Here is a 20,807-nt window from a genome sequence, read left to right as displayed (position 1 = left end):
GAGGTTTATCTATTCTCTTTCAAGTTCTTGTTCCCATCTAGGTGATTACAGTGTGTTCAGTAAACTTCCATTTGCTATTCAGTAACTCATTTTCGACCATCTATTTGATCCATATAAGTGTGTCTGTGTTAATTCAAATTTCTTAATTTACTTTGCCTGTACCTGGAGACTGAGGGCTTCTGCAGAGGGCAAGAGGCACTCCAGGAACATCATGGGGGCGCGCTGCCTGCCACATCCTCCCAGGTCCCTGAGCCCCACCACAAGCCAACCTTGGGACCCAAGCCTGCCCAGACTCCAGAGATGTGATACCAGCCAAGGTAACCATGGGATGAGGGGAATAGAGTCTGCATATGTTTCTATATTTTTTGTGTTGATACAGTTATTTGAACTTGAGTATATGAGTGAATTACAATGCATTGGGTGTTGTTTTTTTTTTTTTTTTAAATTCATAGCAACTTGATTCACTAATTGTTGTTGCATATAAGTTAAATAAGCAGAGTGACAATATTCAGCCTTGTTGAAATCCTTTCCCAATTTTGAACCAGTCCATTGTTCCATGTCTGGTTCTAACTGTTGCTTCTTGACCTGCATACAGGTTTCTCAGGAGGCAGGTAATGTGGTCTGGTATCCTCATCTCTTTAAGAATTTCCCAGTTTGTTGTGATCCACACAGTCAAAGGCTTTAGCGTAGTCTATGAAGCAGAAGTAGATGTTTTTCTGGAATTCTCTTGCTTTTCCTATGATCCAACAGATGTTGCAATTTGATCTCTGGTTCCTCTGCCTTTTCTAAATACTGCTTGAATGTCTGGAATTTCTTCATTCATGTACCATTGAAGCCTGTCTTGGGAGCTAACTTTTGCTAGTGTGTGAAGTGAGTGTAATTGTGCATAGTTTGAACATTCTTTGACATTGCCCTCCTTTGGGATTGGAATGATAACTGACCTTTTCCAGTCCTGTGGCCTGAGTTTTCCAAATTTGAGTTTTCAAGTCTGCTGTCATATTGAGTGCATCACTTTAACACCATGATCTTTTAGAATTTGAAATAGTTCAGCTGTATCCCACCAGGCTCCTCTGTCCTTGGGGTTTCCCAGGCAAGGATACTGGAATAGATTGCCATTTCCTTCTCCATGGGACCTTCCCGATCCAGGAACCAAACCCTGGTCTCCTACATTGCAGGCAGATTCTTTCCTGACTGAGTTACCAGGGTCTGTTAGTGATTCACTCATATATAGATGTGTATATGTTATATTTTGGGTTCTATTCCTGTATGAAGTGAAGTGAAAGTCTCTCAGCCATGTCTGACTCTTTGTGACCCCAAGCCTGTACAGTCCATGGAATTCTCCAGGCCAGAATACTGGAGTGGGTAGCCTTTCCCTTCACCGAGGAATCTTCCCAACCCAGGGATTAAACCTAGGTCTCCTGCATTGCAGGCAGATTCTTTACTGACTGAGCTACCAGGGACTGTTAGTGATTCACTCATGTGTAGATGTGTATATGTTGTATTTTGGGTTCTATTCCTGTATAGGTTATTACAGAGAGTGGAGTACCATTCCTTTTGTTACCCAGTGGGTCCTTGTGATTTATTTTCTAAATAATAGTGTGCCTATGTTATTTCAAATAGCTGATTTCTATGGGCCCAATATGTTTCTTCTCTGCTAATTTCTTTTTTCTAAGTCTGTGAACTGTGTATCTTTGCTCAGGGAGCTCATACATATCCATTGTTAAATTCCACCTAGAAGTGGTATCATATTTTTTGCTCACTGTCTGTCTTACTTCAGTTGCTATGATCATCTCTACCTTCTTCTCTGTGCCTGAAGATGCCATTATTTCATTGCTCTTTATGGCTCAGAGGAGAGTGAAAAAGTTGGCTTAAAGCTCAACATTCAGAAAACTAAGATCATGGCAACTGGTCCCATCACTTCCTGGGAAATAGATGGCGAAACAGTGGAAACAGTGTCAGACTTTACTTTTTTGGGCTCCAAAATCACTGCAGATGGTGACTGCAGCCATGAAATTAAAACACGCTTACTCCTTGGAAGGAAAGTTATAACCAACCTAGAGAGCATATTAAAAAGCAGAGACATTACTTTGTCAACAAAGGTCCGTCTAGTCAAGGCTATGGTGTTTCCAGTGGTCATGTATGGATGTGAGAGTTGGACTATAAAGAAAGCTGAGTGCAGAAGAATTGATGCTTTTGAAGTGTGGTGTTGGAGAAGACTCTTGAGAGTCCCTTGGACTGCAAGGAGATTCAACCAGTCCATCCTAAAGGAGATCAGTCCTGGGTGTTCATTGGGAGGACTGATGCTGAAGCTGAAACTCCAATACTTTGGCCACCTCATGCGAAGAGCTGACTCATTCGAAAACACCATGATACTGGGAAAGCTTGAATGCAGGAGGAGAAGGGGACGACAGAGGATGAGATGGCTGGATGGCATCACCGACTCGATGTTCATGAGTTTGAGTAATCTCCGGGAGTTGGTGATGGACAGGGAGGCCTGGCGTGCTGCAATTCATGGGGTCACAATGAGTAGGACACAACTGAGCGACTGAACTGAACTGAATATAGCATTGTGTGTGTATATCCCATATTCTTTATTCCTTTCAATGTCCTTCCACACTTAGGTTGCATCAGTGTCTTTGTTATGAAAACTGGTCTGGCAGGGATGGCATGGGTACCCCTGTCTCTGAAAATGTTGCTTCTCCCTGACTCTATGCCCAGTCATGTGATTGCTGTTTCCTAAGGCACTTCTGTGTTTCGTTATTTCAAGATCCTCCATATTGTTCTTTCTAGTGGATGAACCAGTGGACATTTTAGAATTCTCATCCAAATTAATTTCTTGATGGGAATTTCTATTCCTAAAATTTTCCCATTTTTATTTTGCTAACTTCATTCTTGATTATTTTTTGTGTTTGTAGTTATCAATCCACTATTTCTTTTCCCACTGAAGTACAGGATACAGCATAGTGATTCAGTATTTTAACGGAGTATACTCCATTTAAAGATATTATAAAATCATGGCTATATTTCCCTCTGCTAATTATGATATGCTATTATTTTTCTTACATTACATATAGTGATTTTTATCTCTTAACCTCTACTGCAGTCTGGCAACACCTACAACCACATCCCTCAGGCATCCCATCAGTTTTCTGGATTTGTGAGTCTCTTTCTGTTTCATAGGTAGGTTCATTTGTGTCTTTTTTTAGATTCTATACAAATGTGATTTCTTATGGCCGTTTTCTGTGTGCTTCTGACAACCTTGCCTTAGTATGAGAATATGTAGATTCATTTTCCTGAAAATATTTATAACTTCAATCAGAATTTTCCATGTTTCATACAGCAAATTATGGGTACAGATTTTCATGCATGGAACATGAAATTTGCCATATTTCATGGAGGAAATTATGGACACAGATTTTCCTGCATGAAGTATGATACTTTCCAAATTTTTTACAGGAAAATGTGGCTGTAGATTTTCCTGTATTAAGTATGAAATTTTCCATATTCCATGCAAGAAAATATTGGTACATATAAAGTATGGAAAATACATCTTCAGAATGAATTCCTTTTGATTCATTCTTTAAAGAAAATCCCATTTCCCTGGTGGCTCGGATGGTAAAGCGTCTGCCGGCAATGCAGGAGACCTGGGTTCGAGCCCTGGGTTGGGAAGATCCCCTGGAGAAGGAAATGGCAACCCACTTCAGTACTCTTGCCTGGAAAATTCCATGGACTGAGGAGCCTGGGGTCGCAAAGAGTCGGACACAACTGAGTGACTTCACTTTCACTTCAAAGAAAATCAGCAAAAATTTTCTGTATTTTTTAGTGGTAGTAATTATCACAATGTGATAAAATGTGTCTGGTAAAATGTGTCTTTACCTGCTTTCTAGGCCATATTTATCTTGTTGGTAGATTAATTGGCCTCATTTAACTAATTAGTTATTTTTGAAATATATTTTAAAGTGGTAAATCTAGTTTCTGTTTTTTTAAATAATCTCATGCTAAGGAAGTTTCTCAGTCAGATCTTCTGTTGTGAGAAATATGCCATTTTCATTTTGCTGGTTTTTTCTTCTTGATTTTCTATTGTGTTTATAACTATACATCAAGTATGTTTTTTCTAGCTGAAGTACAGTTGTTTAACATAACTACATGGTTTTCTCAGGATATAGGCCCAGGTGTTATAATGTCAAATCCTAGGCTTTGTCCCTAGGGAATAGTAGCATTGTGTTCTATGGTGATTTGCATTTGTTTTGTCTTTTTTCTTTCCTTAAAGGGTGTGATCACAATTTACCTTTGGCAGTTGGTTTCCTGAAAGTCAGCTGTGTTTCGAATTTTTTTTCCTATATTCGTCCCTGATCCTCAGAGCAGTTGTCACCAACAGAATCCCAGGCCTAGTGAATTGAGGTTTTTTTAGAACCTGTGATCAAATTTTATTTACAGAAAATATCCAGAAGGTGGCAGCACTTTTTTAAGCCCACTTTGGTTCCTGGAGGTAACCAGAGCCTTAGGGCAAGCTGGCTACTTGGGCTGTGAGATCAAGTGGAACGTGCCTGAGCAAACAGGAGAGGGCTTGAGTCTCACTACTTTTCCCCTTAAGCATCACACAGACACCCCGTCCTGACATCCTTTTCAGTTTCACAGTACACTGCTGAGGTTGCATATGGGCCTAGGAGGCTGCACTCTCAGGAATGAGCTCTGAATTGGGAACATGCGCATCAGGAGAAGTGGATGCTCGCTGACCCTTGCCTTCAGATTCTTTGAGGTCTTGATGCCCTGTGAGACTCTGGTCCCAGCCAGAATGTAGGGGACAGTAGACATTTAAAAATGGTTTGAAAAACGGTACTGTGTCAGGCTCTGCCACACACCAGTCCAAGAGTCGGACCGAAGCCTGCTCAGCTTCCAGGGATGGGATAGCATCTCAAGTCAGGGAGGTTGGGGATCATAGAGTAGGAACTGATATTCTTTCCTTTTCTTTAACATTTTCCAGACGTTACCTTGCAGTATAGTCAATTTGCAGTGTTGTGATTTTTGTCAGTATATAGCTCCCTGATCAGGTATTTGATAATCATGTGGTATCTCTATTCTTTTTTATTTTTGCCACAGAATGTCAAGCAGAGTGCTGAGCATCAGGCCTTGTGGATTATGTATCCCAGATACACTTTTTTTGTGTATACAGAGAAGGAAGGTAGTTAATTTGGGGGGTATATCTCTTACAGAGATTTCTGTGTATAGATTAAAGATTTCTGTGTACGTGTAGAATGAAGGAAGGAAGAGGATAATCCTCGTGGATTATCTATTACAGACACACATTTCTTGTTTATGTAGGTACAGAGCTCAATTCATTCAAGGCCCTTCACTTATTTTCTTTTTTTCCTGAACACATTGTTTGACTTTCGGTTCTCAGAGTCCCTTTTTGGATTGTAAATATGTTGCCTTGTATGTTTATGTTTGTTTTGCTTGGAACTTAACTCATATGCCATAGTCTTCCTCTGCCTGACTGACTTCCCTTTGTGTATGGTCCTTCAAGGTCCATCCCTGTGGCTCCCAGTGTCCTGATTCCCTAATTTCAGTGTCTGTTTTTAATGAGTGAGAAATAGTCTACCGGATGTATGTACCACATCATGTTTAAGCTTTACCCTCTCGTTGGAGACTTTGATGGCTGTCTATCTTGGCTATTGGAAGTAGTACTGCAGCGCTCCTTAGGGTGGATGTGCCTTATGACCAGTTGTTTTCTCGGGATATAGGCCCAGGTGTGGGAATGTCAGATCGTATGCTTAACCTCTTTGGAGAGTTCTTTCCAGGCATTCAAGACTGTCCATTTTCCAGGCTGTTGCCATCATATTTATCCACAGACACCTTAGGGGCTTCCTTTTCCTCCAGGCTCTCTCCCGAATTTATTGCTTGTAGATTTGTGATGATCATGATTGTGGCAGTTGGCATTTGATTTACCATTGTCATTTTGACTGACATTTCTTCAGTAATTAGGAATTCTTAGCACCTTGTCCTGTTGTGGAGGTTTGATTTTTTTTTTTCTTAATGGGTGTCAGGACAATTTGCTTTTGACACCTGGGTTCCTGAAAGTTGGGTGTGTTTGGAAATTATTTCTCCAGTACTGCCCCAGGACATTTTCTCAGGGCATCTGTCATTATACAAGCCCAGTCCTTGTGAACTGAGGTGCCAGTGAACTCTGGAGATAAAATAGTAGTTACTAAAATTGTCTACAAGAAGACAGCACTATTCAGACCTCCATTTGGTTCCTGGGGTAACCAGAGCCTTAGGGAAAGTTGGTTTCCTGGGCAGTGAAGTAGAGTGGAATGTGCCTGAGCAAACACGAAAGACCTTGAGTGTCAGGTCTTTCTCCTCTAAAGCATCACACAGACACCCGGTCCAGGCTTATCCCTTCAGGGTCCACAGTACACTGCTGAGGGTGCTTGGGTGCTAGGAGGCTGCACTGTCAGGAACGAGCCTTGAGCTGGAGCCCCAGCATCATGAGAGGACTAGGCTTGCTGAGCCTTGCCTGCAATTACTTGAGACCTTGATGCGACACGCAGCCCTGACCCCAGCCAGAATGTAGGAAACAGTACACATTTCAATAGGGTTCAACTGACCATTGTCAGTGTACATCACGGGATTCAGGTATCACATATCTATGGGGTATCTCTATGGTTGTTTGGATTTTTGCCATAGAATGGTGAGCAGAGTGCTGAGCATAGGGGCCTTTGAAGTTATCTCAGATATACTTTTCTGTGGATACAAGGAAGGAAGATAGTTAATTTTTGTGGTATATCTCTTTGAGAAAGAGACTTTTGTGTATAGGTTCGAGATGCATATTTCCGTGTATATGTAGAAGGAAGAGGGAAGGAAGAGGATCATCCTTGTGGATTATCTACTGCAGATATACCTTTCCTGTCTGTGTCAGTACAAACCTCCTATTTCATTCACGACCCTTCAGTTATTTATTTTTTTTTTATGGAACCCTAAATGTTTGACTTTGAATCCTCAGAGTCTCTTTTTGGGTTGTAAATTTGTTGACTTGCATGCCTATTTTTATTTTGCCTGGAATGTGCCTCATGTACCATGGTCTTCCTCCGCCTGACTGACTCCCCTTAGTGTATGATCCTTCAAGGTCCATCCCTGTGGCTCCCAGTGTCCTAATTTCCTAATTTCAGTGGTGATTTTTAATGAGTGAGAAATAGTCTACTGTATATGTGTACACTTCTTGTTTAAGCTTTAACTTCTGGTTAGAGATTTTGTGGTTGTTTGTCTCGGTTACTGGAAGTCGTGCTGGAGGTTAGTTGGGGTGCTTGTGCCTTTTGATAGATGGCTTTCTCAGGATACAGGCCAAAGTGGGGGAATGTTGGACCCTCAGCTTAGCAGGACCTGACTGTTTTTTTTCAGGCATGAGGAGACTGGCCGTGATACTGGCTGCTGCCGATATATATTCCCACTGAGAGCTCAGGGCGATTCTTTCTCCCCCAGACTCCATCCCATATTTATTGTTGCAGATTTGTGACACTGACCATTGTGAGTGGTGGGATTTGATTTCCCATCGTCTTTCAATTGGCATTTCTGCAGCAATTAGGAATGCTGAGCATCTTATTTGGTGGGGGAGGTTTGGGTTGGTGTTTTTTTTTTCCTTAAAGGGTATGAGGACAATTACCTTTGGGCATTCCTGAAAGATTCCGGCTGTGTTTGGAATTTATTTCTCTGGTGCTGGCCACGGGACATTGGGCTGTCATTCACAGAACCCCAGGCCTTGTGAGTTTGAGGTGCCTGTGAGCTAGGGTGATCAAATTGTAGTTCCAGGAAATGTCCACAGGGCAGCAGCACTTTTCAGGCCCAGCTTGGTGCCTGAAGGCAACCAGAGCCAGCGCAAGTTGGCTTCAGGGCTGTGAGATGGAGTGGAATGTGCCTGAGCAACAGGAAAGGGCTTGAGTCTCACTACTTTTCCCCCTAAAGCATCACACAAACACATGGTCCAGACTAATCACTTTAGGGTTCACAGTTCACTGCTGAGGGTGCTTAAGGTACTAGGAGGCTGCACTCTCAGGAAGGAGGCTTGGACTCGGATCCCCAGCACCAGGGGAGGTTGAGGCTAGCTCAATTTTGCCTTGAAATTCCTTGGGGCCTGATGCCAGGCAGGACTCTTGTCCTAGCCAGACAGAGCACACAATAGACCTTTCAAAAGTGTTCAATGAAGGGTACCCTGCTAGGCCGTGTTGACCCCACCTGAGTTCAGCAGCGGGACCCAAGCCTACTTAGGCTCCAGGGATGGGATAGCATCCCATGTCAGGGAAGTTGGACATAATACAGTAGGCAATGCTTTCTTTCCCTTTTCGTTAACATTTTGCCAATACTACCTTGCGGCATAGACTATTTGCTTTCTGCCATTAGGGTGGTGTCATCTGCATATCTCTCCCAGCATCTTGATTCCAGCTTGTATTTCATCCACCTGGCATTTTACTTGATGTACTCTGCATGTAAATTAAATAAACAGGATCACAATATATAGTCTTGACGTACTCCTTTCCCAATTTTGAACTAGGCGATTGTTGCCTGTCCAGTTCTAACTATTGTTTCTTTAGTTGTTGTTGTTTTTAATTTTTTAATTAAAACATTTTTTTCTTTATTTATTTTAATTGGAGGCTAATTACTTTACAATAGTGTGGTGGTTTTTGCCATACATTCACATGAATCAGCCATGAGTGTACATGTGTCCCCCATCCTGAACCTCCCTCCCACTTCCCTCCCCATCCCATCCCTCAGGGTCATCCCAGTGCACCAGCCCTGAGCACACTGTCTCATGCATCGAACCTAGACTGGCGATCTATTTCACATGATAATATACATGTTTCAATGTTATTCTCTCAAATCATCCCACCCTCGCCTTCTCCCACAAAGTCCAAAAGTCTGTTCTTTACATCTGTGTCTCTTTCAGTGTCTCACATACAGGATCATCATTACCATCTTTCTAAATTCCATATATATGCATTAATATACTGTATTGGTGTTTTTCTTTCTGACTTACTTTGCTCTATATAATAGGCTCTAGTTTCATCCACCTCATTAGAACTGATTCAAATGCATTCTTTTTAATAGCTGAGTAATATTCCATTGTGTATATGTACCACAGCTTTCTTATCCATTCATCTGCCAATGGACATCTAGGTTGCTTCCATGACCTGGTTATTGTAAACAGTGCTGCAATGAACATTGGGGTGCACATGTCTCTTTCAATTCTGGGTTCCTTGGTATGTATGCCCAGCAGTGGGATTGCTGGGGTTGTATGGTAGTTCTATTTCCAGTTTTTTAAGGAATCTCCACATTGTTCTCCATGGTGGCTGTACTAATTTGCATTTCCACCAACCGTGTAAGAGGGTTCCTTTTTCTCCGCACCCTCTCCAGCATTTATTGTTTCTAGACTTTAATAGCAGCCATTCTGACCGGTGTGAGATGGTACCTCATTGTGGTTTTGATTTGCATTTCTCTGATAATGAGTGATGTTGAGCTTCTTTTCATGTGTTTGTTAGCCATCTGTATGTATTCTTTGGAGAAATGTCTGTTTAGTTCTTTGGCCCATTTTTTCATTGAGTCACTTATTTTTCTGGAATTGAGCTGCAGGAGTTGCTTGTATGTTTTTGAGATTAATTCTTTGTCAGTTGCTTCGTTTGCTATTATTTTCTCCCATTCTGAAGGCTGTCTTTTCACCTTGCGTATAGTTTCCTTCATTGTGCAAAAGCTTTTAAGTTTAATTAGGTCCCATTTGTTTATTTTTGCTTTTATTTCCATTCCTCTGGGAGGTGGGTCATAGAGGATCCTGCTGTGATTTACATCAGAGAGTGTTTTGCCTATGTTTTCCTCTAGGAGTTTTATAGTTTCTGGTCTTACATTTAGATCTTTAATCCATTTTGAGTTTATTTTTGTGTATGGTGTTAGAAAGTGTTCTAGTTTCATTCTTTTACAAGTGGTTGACCAGTTTTCCCAGCACCACTTGTTTCTTGACCTACATACATACAAGCTTCTCTGGAGGCAGGTAAGGTGGTCTGGTGTTCCCATCTCTTTAAGAATTTTCCACAGTTTGTTGTGATCCATGCAATTAAAGGCTTTAATTCTTTGAAAGTTTTTAATTTTATGAAAGTTTTAAATTTGATGATGTAAAATATATACCTTATTTTATATATGACATATATACATCTATTTTTATATGAGGTATATACCTATATTGTCATATAAGGGATATATACTGATATTTCACATAATACATATATACCTATATTGCCATATATGAAATATATACATCTATCTTCATATATGAAATATATATTGAATACTACTCAGCAAAATAGCAAAATGAAAATGGGGAATTTTTAAAAACAGAAGATTCCATCAAGATATTGATTTTAATGAGATTTTTAAAAATCACATTAAGTAGTTTTATGCTTTAGGAAGAACTTATCAGTGAAGTTAAGGCAATTAATCTAAATATAGGATAATATTTTTTTATTTAAGATGCTTCTGTTAATATTCTCTGACAAAACATTTTATGTTCATTATTTTTGATGCATACCTAGTGATTTTAGTTCACAGTGCTCTATAAATAGAAGTCATTTACCAATCTTCTAGTTTCAAATTAAATCTTCTGTACCTATTAAGATGTAAGAGAGTGTACTTGAGTTAGAAGGGTTATCTTAAGTCTCTAAAAACATTACTCAAAAGGCACAACAATGATTTTCATTATGGTCCCTGGACTGGTATTTGCAAATCTTCTAAATCAGAAGGTCTGGAACTGCCATCTGACAATTTTAGTTAGTAAGCCGTCCAGGTGAATGTGAGGCACTGAAGCAAACTGAAGTTTGAGAACTATTGCCCTGGAAGTCCTGGCAAAACTCATATTTTACCAAGCCCAAGTTGTACAAATTATGAGTTATAGTTAAATTTTCATTTCATGAGTTATAGTAAAATTTTCATTCTTTTGGTTACAGAACAATTGTAAATGAGTGTACTCAGAAAATATATATATGTATATTTTCATATGTGAAATATATACCTAGGTTTTCATATATGAAATATATACTGAATACTACTCAGCTATAAAGGCAATTAACATATGGCGTTTTCAGCAATATAATCCTAGAGATTATCATAGTAAGTGATGTAAGTCAGAAAGACAAAGAGCAATACCATATAATATCACTTGTATGTGAAATCTAAAGTATGACACCAGTGAACTTATCTATGAAATGGAAACAGACTCACAGATATAGAGAACTAGTGTTTACCAGTGGGGATAGGGACATAGGAGGGGCAAGATATGTGTAGGGGATTAAGAGATAGAGACTACTATGTATAAAATCAATAAGCCATAAGGTTATATTATACAGCACAAAAAAATGTAGCCTTTATTTGTAATACTTTTAAATGGAGTATAATCTATAAAAATATTGAATCACTATTTTGTATATCCAAAACGAATATAGTATTATACATAAACTGTACTTCAACTTAAAAATTGTTGATGGCTATCTACAAAAACAATAAGGAATAAAAAATAAGTGAAATAAAGATGGGAAATTTTTAAAAATAGAAGATTCTATCAAATAATGGATTTATATGAGAATTTTGAGAATCACATAAAATAGCTTAACTCTTATACTTTTTGCTTTTCAAGAGCTTACTAGTCAAGACGAGCCAATTAATCTCCCTAACACTAAACCTTACCCAGCTAAGGACACTAAGCACATTTTGTCACCAAGTTTCTCAAGATGACTCTGGTGGCAAAGGTTTCTTTAACTTTAACCTCTCTTGTCACTAATTGTAGCTATTTCAGGAACAACATTGTTCTGGTAGCAATATCATGTGGTTCAACAGGTCCTAAGACTACATGACCAAGGGTTTTCTTTTTTTCTTTTAGTTTCCATTAAAAGCTTTATCAAAACCTCCCTCTACCTTTTTAAAACTAGGGTTTTCTTTTTAAATGAGCAACTTAGGAAAGAGTTGTGCTGTACTTCATCTTGTCAGTGTTAAATTCTCATGGAGAAAAATTTACTTGTGAATCTATTAGCCCCAAAGCCTTCTATTCTCCCCTTAAAGTGAGCCTGTCTTGCATTATTAAGAATTTGGGAACTGCAAAGTGAAAAGATTACTGTGTTGAAGGAGCTGCAAAGTGGCCCATTTGGGGCAGTCCATCTGGGCAGGTGGAAGGGGCAGTGTGATGTTCTGTTAAGTGGATCAGGGAGCTCACCATGTCAGATGAATTCTTCCGGGAGGCCCAGACCATCAGTTAAGTTTCTTCTGGGGAATTGTGGTTACCCCTCACCATGAGAGTGTGTTCATGGTAACAGGTCTATCTGTAACATCTGTAAGGCCTGAATCAAGAGTCCACATATCATAGAATATAAAATGGAATATTACTCAGTCATAAAAAATGACAATGCCATTTCAGCAACATGGATAGATGTAGAGATTAGCACATTAAGTGAAGATGCAACACAGAAAGACAAATATCATATGATATCACTTATGAGTGGACTCTAAACTGTGATGCACATGAACTTCTTGACAAAACAAACAGTCTCAGAGAAGACAAACATAAGGTTACCAAAAGGGAAAGGGATGGGGGATTAATCAGGAATTTGGTATTAACAGGTACACACTACTACATATAAAATAGATAAACAAGGCCCTTCTATATAGCAGAGGGAACTATATTTAATATTTGTAATAGAAGGAAAGTTATGACCATCCTAGATAGCATATTAAAAAGCAGAGACATTACTTTGCCAACAAAGGTCCATCTAGTCAAGGCTATGGTTTTTCCAGTGGTCATGTATGGATGCGAGAGATGGACTGTGAAGAAAGCTGAGCGCCAAAAAATTGATGCTTTTGAACTGTGGTGTTGGAGAAGACTCTTGAGAGTCCCTTGGACTGCAAGGAGATTCAACCAGTCCATCCTAAAGGAGATCAGTCCTGGGTGTTCATTGGAGGGACTGATGTTGAAGCTGAAACTCCAATACTTTGGCCACCTCATGCGAAGAGTTGACTCATTGGAAAAGACCCTGATGCTGGGAAAGATTGAGGGCAGGAGGTGAAGGGGATGACAGAGGATGAGATGGTTGGATGGCATCACCGACTCGATGGACATGAGTTTGAGTATACTCTGGGAGTTGGTGATGGACAGGGAGGCCTGGCGTGCTGCGATTCATGGGGTCACAAAGAATCGGACACGACTGAGTGACTGAACTGAACTGAATAATCTGAGAGCATGTATGTAGGTGTGTTTTATATATATGTATTATATATGTTTATATATAATAAATATAATGTTTATTGTATACAATATACATATATCTAACTGAATCCCTTGGGTATGCACCTGGAACTAACACAACATGAAACAACTATTCTTCAATTAAAATGCACCCATTTTTTGATAGGAAAAAAAGAGTCCACATATCATTGATACAAATATTTGAAGTTTAAGTCAATTTAAAACACCATTACACAAAATGCATGTCTTTATAACTGCTTAAAGATGAATAACTGAGCTCATCGCCTTGAGTAACATGATAATGCATGTCCCTATAGTTAGACTAAGAAGAAAGGAAATAACTAAATATGTAATAAATCCTTATCTGTGAAAAAATTGTCAAGTTGAGATGTCAAATCTAATTTATTTCATATATCTGAAAATTACAAATTCATCCTGAATGCTCCTTATTGTTAATTATTTAAGAAATGCAAATCAAAATTTCAATGAGTTACCACCTCAAACTGGTCAGAATGGCCATCATTTAAAACTCTTCAAATAACAAGTGTTGTGGTTGTGTGTTGAAGGTGTGAAGAAAAGGGAACCTTCCTTCACTGTTGGTTGGACTGTAAATTGGTGCAGTCACTGTAGAGAAGAGTATGGCAGTTCCTCAGAAAAACTAAAAACAGAGTTACACTATGATCCAGCAATCCCACTTCTAGCCATACATCCAGACAAAGCCATAATTTGAAAAGATACATGCTGTATTCTAAAAGAATTCGTGCACACCAGCTGTGGATCTACCAGGAAACCTTAACTCTTACAGCTGAGATAGCAAATTTGATTTCACATGTTGTCTGCTATATTTAGACTCTTGGTTCACACTCCATGGAAGCACATACTGTCATAATTAAATCCAAATTGAATGTTAGCTTTATTTTTCAGATGTGGTTTCCCTCCAGCAGCGTAGGAGCATTCCCTTTTCTCCAGGTCCTATTTCCCCGATGTTGAGAGAGTCAATTCCTAAGCAGGCTGATAAGAAGTCTGAGGTCCCCAAGGAGGAGATAGGGGTCTGGAGTTCTCAAGGAGGAGAGAAGGGCAAATGTTTTTTTTTTCTTTAAGCCCAGAGCTGATTATTGCATAACAAAACAACTCATCTTGCTCATGGATATGTTTTCCCTTAAACTCTACCAATGATTGTATAACAACAATGTATCCTGCTTGAGGAAGTGTTTTTCTTTCTTGAGAACTTTTGAACTAATCCTGTCATCTTAAAATGTATATTATAGGAGTGGGTCTGGTAAGACCTTTCTATTTTTAGTTCTAATCCCATTATCTTAAAAGGTAAATTGTGGGAGTTCAGTTGCTCCGTCGTGTCCGACTCTTTGTGACCCCATGGACTGCAGCACGCCAGGCCTCCCTGTCCATCACCACCTCCCAGAGTTTACCCAAAGTCATGTCCATTGAGTTGGTGATGCCATCCAACCATCTCATCCTCTGTCGTCCCCTTCTCCTCCTGCCCTCAATCTTTCCCAGCATCACGGTCTTTTCAAATGAGTCAGCTCTTCGCATCAAGTGGCCAAAGTATTGGAGTTTCAGCTTCAACATCAGTCCCTCCAATGAACACCCAGGACTGATCTCCATTAGGATGGACTGGTTGGATCTCCTTGCAGTCCAAGGGACTCTCAAGAGTCTTCTCCAACACCACAGTTCAAAAGCATCAATTCTGTGCTCAGCTTTCTTTTCTTTTCTTTCTTTTTTTTTTTTTTTTTTGCGCTCAGCTTTCTTTACAGTCCAACTCTCACATCCATACATGACTACTGGAAACACCATAACCTTGACTAGACGAACCTTTGTTGACAAAGTAATGTCTCTCCTTTTTAATATGCTGTCTAGGTTGGAAATTGTGGGAGTGGGTCTGGTAGTTTCTTTACAACTTTGAGACATTCTTTTGATTTACTGTAATAACCAATTGAAAAAGTATATAACTCCCTTGAGAAGACTAGCAAGGGGGGCACTCTCTGTCCCCCTTCTGATGTTTATGTCAGAAGCTTTCTGTGTCCCTTTTTATACTTTAATAAAACTCTACAACATAAAAGCTCTTGAGTGATCAAGCCTGGTCTCTGGTCCCAAAGCTAAATCTTTGGAGATCATGAATCCAACATCATTCACCATAAGCTATCACCTTGGGGGCTCATCTGGGATCTTCAGGACAAGGTAAGAACACTCAGAGCTCTAGCCTTTCTGCTTTCTCAGTATACACGTTTTCTGTTTTACTTTATCACCTCTACGGTGTGCTTGTATGAGTGAATGACATGCCCTGCATGAGGCAATTGATGAGCCCTGCTCTGAGGTTTCATGGTGCCTCGTAATGACTGAAGGCAGTCCCCGAAAGGGGAGCCTTGTCAGGGTTTATAGCAACCTGCCAGTGCCAAGAAACACCCAGCGCCCCTGTGAGGGGGAGCAGCTGGAGAGATGGGCAACGCGTGTGGACCAAACTTTCCTTTCTCAGTCACCTTTTCCTGGTCTCTGACCATTTCGTAATTGCATGGAGAACTAGAACTACTAATCTAATCTGTCGGATCATAGACTCTCAAGGGACTTGTGATCCATGCTGTTACTATGTACTTTTACTTAGACCTCATGTATGGAAGCACCTAGCCTTGCCGGGAGCCAAATTTACAAGAGCATGTTTGGGAGCGAGGTGGAGCTCTAGCTCCAGGAACGTCTCTCAGGCTAGGGGTCAGTCTCTTGGCTGCCTGCCTCAGTGGCCAGCGAACTGAAAATGAGTCTTTGTCATGACTGTGCCTCCGATCTATGTGGATAAAAGCTCTGCTGGTGACCATGAGGTTTTTGAAGATACAGATCGGGAATTGCAGGATCTGGTTAGATTGGAAGTACAGTGGGCTTCCAATCACTTCACGGCAAATAGATGGGGAAACAATGGAAACAGTGACAGACTATTTTTTTGGGCTCCAAAATGACTGCAGATGGTGACTGCAGCCATGAAATTAAAAGACCCTTGCTCCTTGGAAGAAAAGCTATGACAAACCTAGACAGCATATTAAAAGCAGAGACATTACTTTGCCAGCAAAGGTCCGTCTAGTTAAAGCTATGGTTTATCCAGTAGTCACGTATGGATGTGAGAGTTGGACTATGAAGAAAGCTGAGCATTTAAGAATTGATGCTTTTGAACTGTGATGTTGGAGAAGACTCTTGAGAGTCCCTTGGACTGCAAGGAGATCCAACCAGTCCATCCTAACGGAGACCAGTCCTGGGTGTTCATTGATAGGACTGATGTTGAAGCTGAAACTCCAATACTTTGGCCACCTGATGCAAAGAACTGACTCATTCGAAAACACCCTGATACTGGGAAAGTTGAAGGCAGGAGGAGAAGGGGACGACAGAGGATGAGATGGCTGGATGGCATCACCAACTTGATGGACATGAGTTCAAGCAAGCTTTGGGAGTTGGTAAAGGACAGGGAAGCCTGGTGTGTTGCAGACCATAGGGTCACAAAGAGTTGGACATGACTGAGCGACTGAACTGAACAGTGGGCTTCTTCCTTTGGTAGTGCTGTTAGGGGATCAGAGGAGGCTGTCTGGTGGCTTTTGTCTCAACTCCTTAGATATTCCTTTTGTGGAACCTGTGGGAATGAACTGGAAGGACTGGCCCTAGTAGCTCGAGGACAAAAATCACTTTTTCCTCGCTGGCCGATCCTCCACCCCCTCTTTTGCTCTCACATTTACTGGTGTGGTGACACTCAGAAGGGACATCTTGGTGGTGGTTCATCCTTTGATGACTAACCACCTCCACTGTGGTCAGGACTGTATTCAGGGAGGTGTACGGGCACATGTGAAATGGATGCCTCCCCTCGTAGTCCTAGCTCGGGAAACATTCCAGGAAACTGCTCTCTTACACCCTGGGAGGCATCAGAGGAAAGGGACAAACCAAATCAAAGGTCTTGTTGGTATGGAACTAAATCAATATGGGATGCCATCAGGTCTATCCCTGGTGCATCTTCCCCCCGCCTCGGTGGTAGAACCAGGAGGGATCAGTGAGGTGCCTGCGTCGGTAAGGGACAGACTAAGGCTGACCAGGGAAGGAAAGCTTTGGTGGGAAGTCTGCCTACACCCCCACCTAGAGCAGGGAGGCACACTTTCGATGGAAAGAAGCCGTGGCTGTGGATGCTGCTTTTTTCTCTCTTACAGATGGAAGCTAACAGTTCCAGAACCACTCCTTTACAATGTATTTAAAAAAAAAAAACTGGGACAGGTTTGATCCCCCAAATTTAAAAAAGACACATCTGATCTTCTTCTGTGATACTGAATGGCCACGGTATCCTTTGGGGAATGCTGGCAGATTGAAAGGTCTCTTAATTATAATACTGTTTTACATTTAGATCAGTTCTGTAGAAAACAAGAGAAATGGGTAGAAGTGCCATATGTGTTGCTCTTTATCTCTCTGTGAGACATGCCAGACTTATGTCCTAAGGGTGCAGATTTGGGTGTGAAACCTTCAGCTCCCTCCTGTCCTCTTACTTTGCCCCTGTATCTGGGGTTCCCAACCAAACAGGGTGAGAATCAGGGCACCCTTCCAGGAGGGGTTGCCTCGGTCTTAGTAGAACTTCAAACAGTCCCAATTGCGGTTGAGACTATATATATATATGCCTTTATGGGACTAACTCTACTTTATGACTTCCCTTAGAGAGATGTAATGTGTGTCTTGGAATAGACGCTGACCCCTGACTCAAAAATTAGAGTTTTAGGGAAGCTACTACTTTTGGAGATGAATGGCTTGAACATGAGACAAGGGGAAAAGAGGGAACATGAAATAGTCCTCCTTTCTACTGGGAGCCAAGCAGTTCCCATGACAGAGCCAAGCTGGGACTATAACATGGAGGGTGGGATCAGAACCACTTTGTCAGATGTATTCTTGAAGGACTCAAGCGAGCACATGCTAAGACTTTAGAGTATGTTTAGTTGGCTGACATAAAACAGGGAGAGAAGGAAACTCCTAGTAAATTTCTGGATAGACTACAGGAGGCTCCCCACAAGTTTACTGACATTGATCCTGAAAGTGCAGAGGGAGGAATGATCTTAAAGGATAGATTTCTCACTCAGTCAGCTCCAGATATCGGCTGTAAGCTACATAAACCGGCATTTGAACCAAATTAGTCTTTAGAAAAACTGTCGCAGCTGGCTCAGATGGTATATTATGGTAGAGAATAGGAGGAGGAAAATAGGAGACAAAAAAAAAAAAAAAAAAGAACTAGGCAAAAGACTGAAGCCCCAGCATGGCTGTTAGATCTGCTCTGAAACAGCCTGAGGAAAATGCCCAGAGGAACCCAGGTGAAAAGGGATGAGCTTGTTATTACTATGGAAAGGAGGGGCATCTCAAGCAGGATTGCCCTCAGGCATCTAAGCTGCCCCAGGGTCTATGTCTGTAAAGGACCACACCTGAGGAGAGACTGCCCTCCAGAGACATAGGCCCAGGGGTTGGACTTTCAGGACAATCAAGACTAACAGTGCTTGAGGGTCCCCCACACAAGCTCCAATCCTAGTTACACCTGAGGAACCCCAGGTATTAATAACTATGGGAGACCAATTTTCTTCCAGACACTGGGGCAACTTACTCTGTACTTACTGAAGCCCCTGGCCCGCCTTCCTCCAGATCCACTACCATAATGGGGGTGTCTAGACAAGCCAAATGCTATTATTTCAGTTATCCTTTAAGGTGCAACTGAGACTCTCTGCTATTTTCTCACAAGTTTCTAATCAGGCCAGAGTCTCCCTCACCCATTCTGGGGAGCTGTATACTGAACAAGGTCCAGGTCTCTGTTCTCACAAATATGGAATCTGCTATTTTTAATTGAACAATATGTAACTCTTAGGGTCTGGGCTTATGGAAAAACTGGGTCCAGCACAAAATGCTGTTCTTGTCATTATCAAGCTCAAAGACCCTCACCTATTTCCACATCAAAAGCAGTATCCACTAAAGCCCGAGGTTATCAATCAATCAATTGATTCAGTTGCTCAGTAGTGTCCAACTCTTTGCAACCCCATGAACCGCAGCACGCCAGGCCTCCCTGTCCATCACCAACTCCCGGAGTCCACCCAAACTCATGTCCATTGAGTCGGTGATGCCATCCAACCATCTCATCCTCTGTCGTCCCCTTCTCCTCCTGCCTTCAATCTTTCCCAGCATTAGGGTCTTTTTCAAATGAGTCAGCTCTTCGCATCAGGTGGCCAAAGTATTGGAGTTTCTTTCAGCTTCAACATCCGTCCTACCAATGAACACCCAGGACTCATCTCCTTTAGGATGGACTGGTTGGATCTCCTTGCAGTCCAAGGGACTCTCAAGAGTCTTCTCCAACACCACAGTTCAAAAGCATCAATTCTTCTGCACTCAGCTTTCTTTATAGCCCAACTCTCGCATCCATACATGACCACTGGAAAAACCATAGCCTTGACTAGAGGGACGTTTGTTGACAAAGTAATGTCTCTGCTTTTTAATATGCTGTCTAGGTTGGTCATAACTTTCCTTCCAAGGAGTAAGCATCTTTTAATTTCATGGCTGCAATCGCCATCTGCAGTGATTTTGGAGCCCAGAAAAATAAAGTCAGCCACTGTTTCCACTGTTTCCCCATCTATTTGCCATGAAGTGATGGGACCGGATGCCATGATCTTAGTTTTCTGAATATTGAGCTTTAAGCCAAATTTTTCACTCTCCTCTTTCACTTTCATCAAGAGGCTCTTTAGTTGTTCTTCACTTTCTGCCGTAAGGGTGGTGTCATCTGTCATCAATATCTGAGGTTATTGATATTTCTCCCGGCAATCTTGATTCCAGCTTGTGCTTCCTCCAGTCCAGTGTTTCTCATGATGTACTCTGCATATAAGTTAAGTAAGCAGGGTGACAATATACAGCCTTGACGAGCTCATTTTCCTATTTGGAACCAGTCTGTTGTCCCTTGTCCAGTTCTAACTGTTGCTTCCTGACCTGCATACAGGTTTCTCAAGAGGCAGGTCAGGTAGTCTGGTATTCCCATCTCTTTCAGAATTTTCCACAGTTTATTGTGATCCACACAGTCGAAGGCTTTGGCATAGTCAATAAAGCAGAAATAGATGTTTTTCTGGAACTCTCTTGCTTTTTCGATGATCCAGCAGATGTTGGCAATTTGATCTCTGGTTCCTCTGCCTTTTCTAAAACCAGCTTGGACATCTGGAAGTTCACAGTTTATGTATTACTGAAGCCTGGCTTGGAGAATTTTAAGCATCACTTTACTAACGTATGAGATGAGTGCATTTGTGTGGTAGTTTGAGCATTCTTTGCGATTGCCTTTCTTTGGGATTGGAATGAGAACTGACCTTTTCCAGTCCTGTGGCCACTGCTGAGTTTTCCAAATTTTCTGGCATACTGAGGGCACCACTTTCACGGCATCATCTTTTCAGGATTTGAAGTAGCTCAACTGGAATTCATAACCTCCACTAGCTTTGTTTGTAGTGATGCTTCCTAAGGCCCACCTGACTTCACATTCCAGGATGTCTGGCTCTAGGTGAATGAT

At 41.2% G+C, this 20,807-nt stretch overlaps 1 long non-coding RNA gene across 1 annotated transcript; it reads right to left on the bottom strand.

Moving 5' to 3' along the window:
- Positions 1-738: 738 nt before the first annotated feature.
- Positions 739-20,553, bottom strand: LOC122419739. The gene is made up of 2 exons (XR_006262973.1): positions 20,453-20,553; positions 739-792 (listed from the first exon to the last, which is right to left on the bottom strand). It is a non-coding gene; the product is annotated as an uncharacterized LOC122419739 (long non-coding RNA).
- Between the last annotated feature and the right edge of the window lie 254 nt (positions 20,554-20,807).

This window comes from Cervus canadensis, chromosome 17 (genome assembly GCF_019320065.1).
Source record: "Cervus canadensis isolate Bull #8, Minnesota chromosome 17, ASM1932006v1, whole genome shotgun sequence".
NCBI lineage: Eukaryota > Metazoa > Chordata > Mammalia > Artiodactyla > Cervidae > Cervus > Cervus canadensis.
The sequence above is the reverse complement of the archived record's forward strand: the minus strand, read 5'-3'. Positions and strand labels throughout refer to the sequence as shown.